This window comes from Lithobates pipiens, unplaced genomic scaffold, assembly GCF_037356315.1.
Source record: "Lithobates pipiens isolate NorthernLeopardFrog02 unplaced genomic scaffold, aLitPip1_a1.2 Scaffold_8, whole genome shotgun sequence".
In the NCBI taxonomy this organism is placed as follows: domain Eukaryota; kingdom Metazoa; phylum Chordata; class Amphibia; order Anura; family Ranidae; genus Lithobates; species Lithobates pipiens.
This window is the reverse complement of record NW_027507903.1, coordinates 252,352,779-252,359,282: the sequence shown is the minus strand read 5'-3', so window position 1 is coordinate 252,359,282 and position 6,504 is coordinate 252,352,779.

Sequence of the window (6,504 nt, the reverse complement as noted above, 5' to 3'; positions counted from 1 at the left end):
ATGAATTCGGACCTGAAACGGATCAAAAGACGCACACAATTTGCACTGGGGCCACTGCGGAGATATGTGAACCAGCTACATAGAGAAACAGCCAAAATCTTCTGCTATCCAATTCGCAATAGAGTGAACCCAGCCTTATGCCGCGTACACACAATCGGAATTCTCGTCGGAAAAAGCTCTGATGGTTTTCCTGATGGAATTCGGCTCAAGCTGTCTTGCCTACACACGGTCACATCAAATTCTGATCGTTTATAACGCGGTGACGTACAACACGTATGACGGGACTAGGAAAAGGAAGTTCAATAGCCAGTAGCCAATAGCTTCTGTCTCGTAGTTGAATCTGAGCATGAGTGATTTTTGGTGTGTCAGAAATGCATATACACGATCGGAATTACAGATAGAAAGTTTTTCCGTCAGGAAAATTGAGAACATGCTATCAATTTTTGGCTGGCGGAAATTCGGACAGCTAAATTCCGATGGAGCATACACACGGTCGCATTTTCCGATGAAAAGCTTTCATCTGTCTTTTTCTGGCCGGAATTACGATTGTGTGTACGCGGCAATAGAATTCTTCCCCACTGTAATGCCGCGTACACACGGTTGGATTTTCTGACAACAAATGTTCGATGGGAGATTGGGTGTGTAGGTAGGGTTGCCACCTTTTCTTCGAGCCAAACCCGAACACTTTTCTGGTACACGGCATTTTTTTTATAATACACTATAGACAATAGGATTGTAAAAGACCTTGGACACCTTTGGGTGGCTTAAAGTAGTAGTAGTAGTAACACAGTGTACTGCGTACACCACGATGAACAGAGGGCGTAGCCACATTGTGTTAACCGTGGAATGGGCCTAAATTTGCCCACCCCTAGAACACCCCTTACTATCCACTGCACCCCAACCTTCCACTGACAGTGCAAAGTAGCCCTTCCTACCTATAGCAACCCACACTATCAACACCACACCAAATTTGCCCATTCTATCTCAACACTCCAAATCAGTCCATCATATCTAAGGCACCCCAAAGTGGACCATCCTAACCACAGCACCTTAAAGAACTCCACACCAGCAAGATGCAGAGGGGGAGGCAGCGGGGTGGATGGTGAGGGGGCTGCAGAGTGGTCAGGGAGGCCACAGAGTAGTCAAAGGGGCAGTGGAATGGACAGGGGGACATTGGGATGCACAGCAGGACAGTGGGATGGACAAAGGGGACCGTGGGATGGAAAGGAGGACAGTGGGATGGAAAGGAGGACAGTGGGATGGACAGGGGGACAGGGGGACAGTGGGATGGACAGGGGGACATTGGGATGGAAAGGGGGACAGTGGGATGGACAGGGGGACATTGGGATGGACAGGGGGACATTGGGATGGACAGGGGGACCGTGGGATAAACAGGGGGACCGTGGGATAAACAGGGGGACCGTGGGATAAACAGGGGGACCGTGGGATGGACAGGGGACTGTGGGATGGACAGGAGGTCAGGGAAAATATGGGATAAACAGGGAACAGTGGGATGGATGGGAGGACAGTGGGATGGAAAGGGGGACCGTGGGATAAACAGGAGGACAGTGAGATGGACACGGGGAACTGTGGGATGGAAATGGGGACAGTGAGATGGAAATGGGGACAGTGAGATGAAAAAAGGGGGACCATGGGATAAACAGGAGGACAGTGGGATGGACGAGGGACCGTGGGATGGATGGGAGGACAGTAGGAATATGCAGGGCCAGATTAACGTAGGGGCTATTGGAGCTGCAGCTCCAGGCCCCTACCTCAATTTAGGCCCAGCAGGGACAGACTGATCATTTGGATACTGCACTGCATGAGACGCTCCTTGTACCTCCTACAGCAGTGGGAATCTGAAAGTCGGGGGTGATCGGTGCTGCTGGCAATCACAAGCACCATCACCATGACAGCCTCCCTCTATGGCTCTCCATGAAGCCTCTCAAAGCCATGCCACCTCCTCTAGAGGGAGATCGGTGCTTGTAATTGCCCCCCCCCCCCCGTACTGATCACCCCAGACTGTCCATTAGATTCCCCCAGCTCTGGGCCTCCCCTGTGTATGCAGTACTGACACCTTCCACTGCTCCATTCTCCCAAAAAAGTATTGTGAAAAAAATTAAAAAAATTTAAAAACTCCACAAATAATAATAAATGAAGAAAATTATTCAAAAATGTAATAAATCATTTAAAAAATTAAGGGCTCATTCACATGGGTTCTCTTGCACATACAGTGTGAATGAGTGGCTTGTTTGAAAACTTTTTTTTTTGTTAAAGTAAATGAAATATTTTATTTTATTTCCATAAAAAGGCCCATCAAAATCCTCAGCATCAGGCCCATGATACTCTTAATCTCGCCCTGGGAATATGGGATAAACAGGGAACAGTGGGATGGACGGGGGAAAATGGGATGGACTGTGGGATGGACGGGGGACTGTGGGATGGACGGGGGACCGTGGGATGGACGGGAGACCGTGGGATGGACGGGAGACCGTGGGATGGAAGGGGACTGTGGGATGGACTGGAGGACAGTGGGATGGACAGGGGGAGAGTGGGATAGAAAGGGGGACCGTGGGATAAACAGGAGGACAGTGAGATGGACAGGGGGACCGTGGGATGGACGGGGAACTGTGGGATGGAAATGGGGACAGTGGGATGGAGAGGGGGACAGTGGGATAAACAGGAGGACAGTGGGATGGATGAGGGACCGTGGGATGGATGGGAGGACAGGGGGAATATGGGATAAACAGGGAACAGTGGGATGGATGGGGAGACAGTGGGATGGACGGGGGGACAGTGGGATGGACGGGGGGACAGTGGGATGGACAGGGGGACCGTGGGATGGACGGGAGGTCAGGGGGAATATGGGATAAACAGGGAACAGTGGGATGGATGGGAGGACAGTGGGATGGACAGGGGGAGAGTGGGATGGAAAGGGGGACCGTGGGATAAACAGGAGGACAGTGAGATGGAAATGGGGACAGTGGGATGGACAGGGGGACAGTGGGATGAAAAAAGGGGGACCGTGGGATAAACGGGGGGACTGTGGGATGGATGGGGGACTGTGGGATGGACGGGGGGACTGTAGGATGGATGGGGGACTGTGAGAATGGACGGGGAGACATTAGGATGGACGGGGACAGTGGGATGGACGGGGGGGACAGTGGGATGGAAAGGGGGACCGTGGGATAAACAGGAGGACAGTGAAATGGAAATGGGGACAGTGGGATGAAAAAAGGGGGACCGTGGGATAAACAGGAGGACAGTGGGAAGGACAGGAGGACAGGGGGAATATGGGATAAACAGGAAACAGTGGCATGGACGGGGGGACAGTGGGATGGACGGGGGGACAGTGGGATGGACGGGGGGACTGTGGGATGGACGGGGGGTTAGTGGGATGGACGGGGGACCGTGGGATGGACGGGGGACCGTGGGATGGACGGGGGGACAGTGGGATGGACGGGGGACCGTGGGATGGACGGGAGGACAGGGGGAATATGGGATAAACAGGGAACAGTGGGATGGACGGGGGACAATGGGATGGATGGGGGACCGTGGGATGGATGGGGGAACAGTGGGATGGACGGGGGAACAGTGGGATGGACGGGGGAACAGTGGGATGGACGGGGGGACAGTGGGATGGACGGGGGGACTGTGGGATGGACGGGGGGGACAGTGGGATGGACGGGGGGGACAGTGGGATGGACGGGGGGACATTGGGATGAACAAGGGACATTGGGATGGACGGGAGGACAGGGGGAATATGGGATAAACAGGGAACAGTGGGATGGACGGGGAACAATGGGATAGACGGGGGACCGTGGGATGGACGGGGGACTGTGGGATGGACGGGGGGACAGTGGGATGGACGGGAGGACAGGGGGAATATGGGATAAACAGGGAACAGTGGGATGGACGGGGGGACAGTGGGATGGACGGGGGGACAGTGGGATGGACGGAGGGAATGTGGGATGGACGGGGGACAGTGGGATGGATGGGGGACAGTGGGATGAAAAAGGGGGGACAGTGGGATAAACAGGAGGACAGTGGGATGGATGGGGGGACAGTGGGATGGAGGGGGGGACTGTGGGATGGACGGGGGACAGTGGGATGGAAAGGGGGACCGTGGGATAAACAGGAGGACAGTGGGATGGAGGAGGGACCGTTGGATGGAAGGGAGGACAGGGGGAATATGGGATAAACAGGGAACAGTGGGATGGACGGGGGACAATGGGATGGACAGGGGACCATGGGATGGACGGGGGGACAGTGGGATGGACGGGGGAACAGTGGGATGGATGGGGACAGTGGGATGGATGGGGGACAGTGGGATGGACGTGGGGACAGTGGGATGGACGGGGGGACAGTGGGATGGAAAGGGGGACAGTGGGATGGAAAGGGGGACAGTGGGATGAAAAAAGGGGGACCGTGGGATGGACGGGGGACTGTGGGATGGATGGGGGGACTGTGGGATGGACGGGGGGACTGTGGGATGGAGGAGGGGACTGTGGGATGGACGGGGGGACTGTGGGAATATGGGATAAACAGGGAACAGTGGGATGGATGGGGGACAGTGGGATGGACGGGGGACAATGGGATGGACGGGGGACCGTGGGATGGACGGGGGGACCGTGGGATGGACGGGGGGACAGTGGGATGGACGGGGGGACAGTGGGATGGACGGGGGGACAGTGGGATGGAAGGGGGGACTGTGGGATGGACGTGGGGACTATGGTGCTCAGTGGGGGACTGTGTATACCTCTCTCCTGCTGTCCCTGTAAGCTGTGGGTTTCTCCCTGTACTGAGGCTGATTGCTAAACTGGCTGCTCCTTTTGCTAGGCCCCTGCAAGTAGTGCTGCATTGAGAGGGGTGAGGAGGGGGACCGACATGATTAGTCTGTAACTTACCTGTCATTTCACAAACAAGACATTAACTCTGCTGGAGGCTGGAGCGGGGGAAGAAGAGGAGAGCGTTCTGCATGTGCTGATCGGCACATTGACGGGGGGCGATGGGGGGACTCAGTCGGGAGTGCTGCTTACCACTGAAGACAGGTGGGATTGGGAAGTGGGGGAAGGGGGGTTACTGCTGTCGGGAGAGAGCACATCAGAGTGGGGAGCAGGATGAGGCACTCACCACTGAAGCCACGGGAGTGGGGGGAGTGCTGCTGGCGGGTCTTGGGAGAGAGCGCATTCAGCAGGGCGGCATGTGAGGGCATGGTGCTGGTGGAGGGCTGCAGGTACTTTCCACACTGGCTGGAACTAGAGAGCGCTTATGCTGTGGTGTCCGGGTTACAAGAGGATAAAAACCCGGGCAGAGTGTTCAAAACCCGGACTGTCCGGGTCATTCCCGTACAGGTGGCAACCCTATGTGTAGGCTCTATCTGACATTTTCTGTCTGAATTTCTGACAAAATTTGAAATCTGAATCTCAAATTTTCTGACAACAAAATCCGTTTGTGTAAATTCCAAAAAGTTTCACGCATGCTCTGAATCAATTACGAGATGGAAGTGCTCGGTCTGGTAAAACTAGCATTCATAATGGAGATAGCACATTCGTCACACTGCAAATTTTGAAATCTTTTAATGCAGCGCATTCTCTTCTTCTTTATAATGCTAGAATAATGAAGTTGTTTTCCTGCTCATATTCACATAGCATTCTGACAACCTGATTTCTTTATTATTTCTCATGATCTCATCTTTCATTTTTGTTTATTTTTTTATATTTTTTTTAACCACTTCAATACCAGGCACTTACGCCCTTTCCTGCCCAGACCAGTTTTCAGCGCTGTCACACTTTAAATGACAATTGTGTGCTCATGGAACACTGTACCCAAACTACATTTTTATCATTTTCTTCCCACAAATAGAGCTTTCTTTTGGTGGTATTTGATCACCACTGCGGTTTTTATTTTTTGCTAAACAAACTAAAAAAGACCAACATTTTTGAAAAAAAAATTAGTTTTTTTTAGTTTCTTTCATAAAATTTTGTTTTCCCGTTCACTGACGGGCACTGATGAGTTGGCACTGATATGTAGAATTGATGGGCACTGATATGCAGCACTGATGGGCACCAATAGGCGGCACTGATATGCAGCACTGATGGGCACTGACAGGCCACACTGATGGGCACTGACAAGTGGCTGTGATGGGCACTGACAGGAGGCACTGATGGGCTGTACTGATTGGCACTGATAGGTGGCACTGATAGGCAGCACTGATGAGTAGGTACTGATATGAACTGACAGGTGTTACTGCTGGGCAGTGATTGGCACTGTGGTGGGCAGTGATTGGCACTGTGGTGGGCACTGGCACACTTTAATGTTGGGGCACTTCTGGGCACTGATTGGCAGGTGATTGTTACATTTGAGGGGTCTGTGCTGATAATGTGCTGATTATCAGCACAACCCCCCCTCTGACAGGGAGAGCTGCCAATCTGCTCTCCCTGTAAGCGCGAACAGAGGAATGCCATTTACCAGCACTTCCTGGTTCACTCGATGATCAGCTGT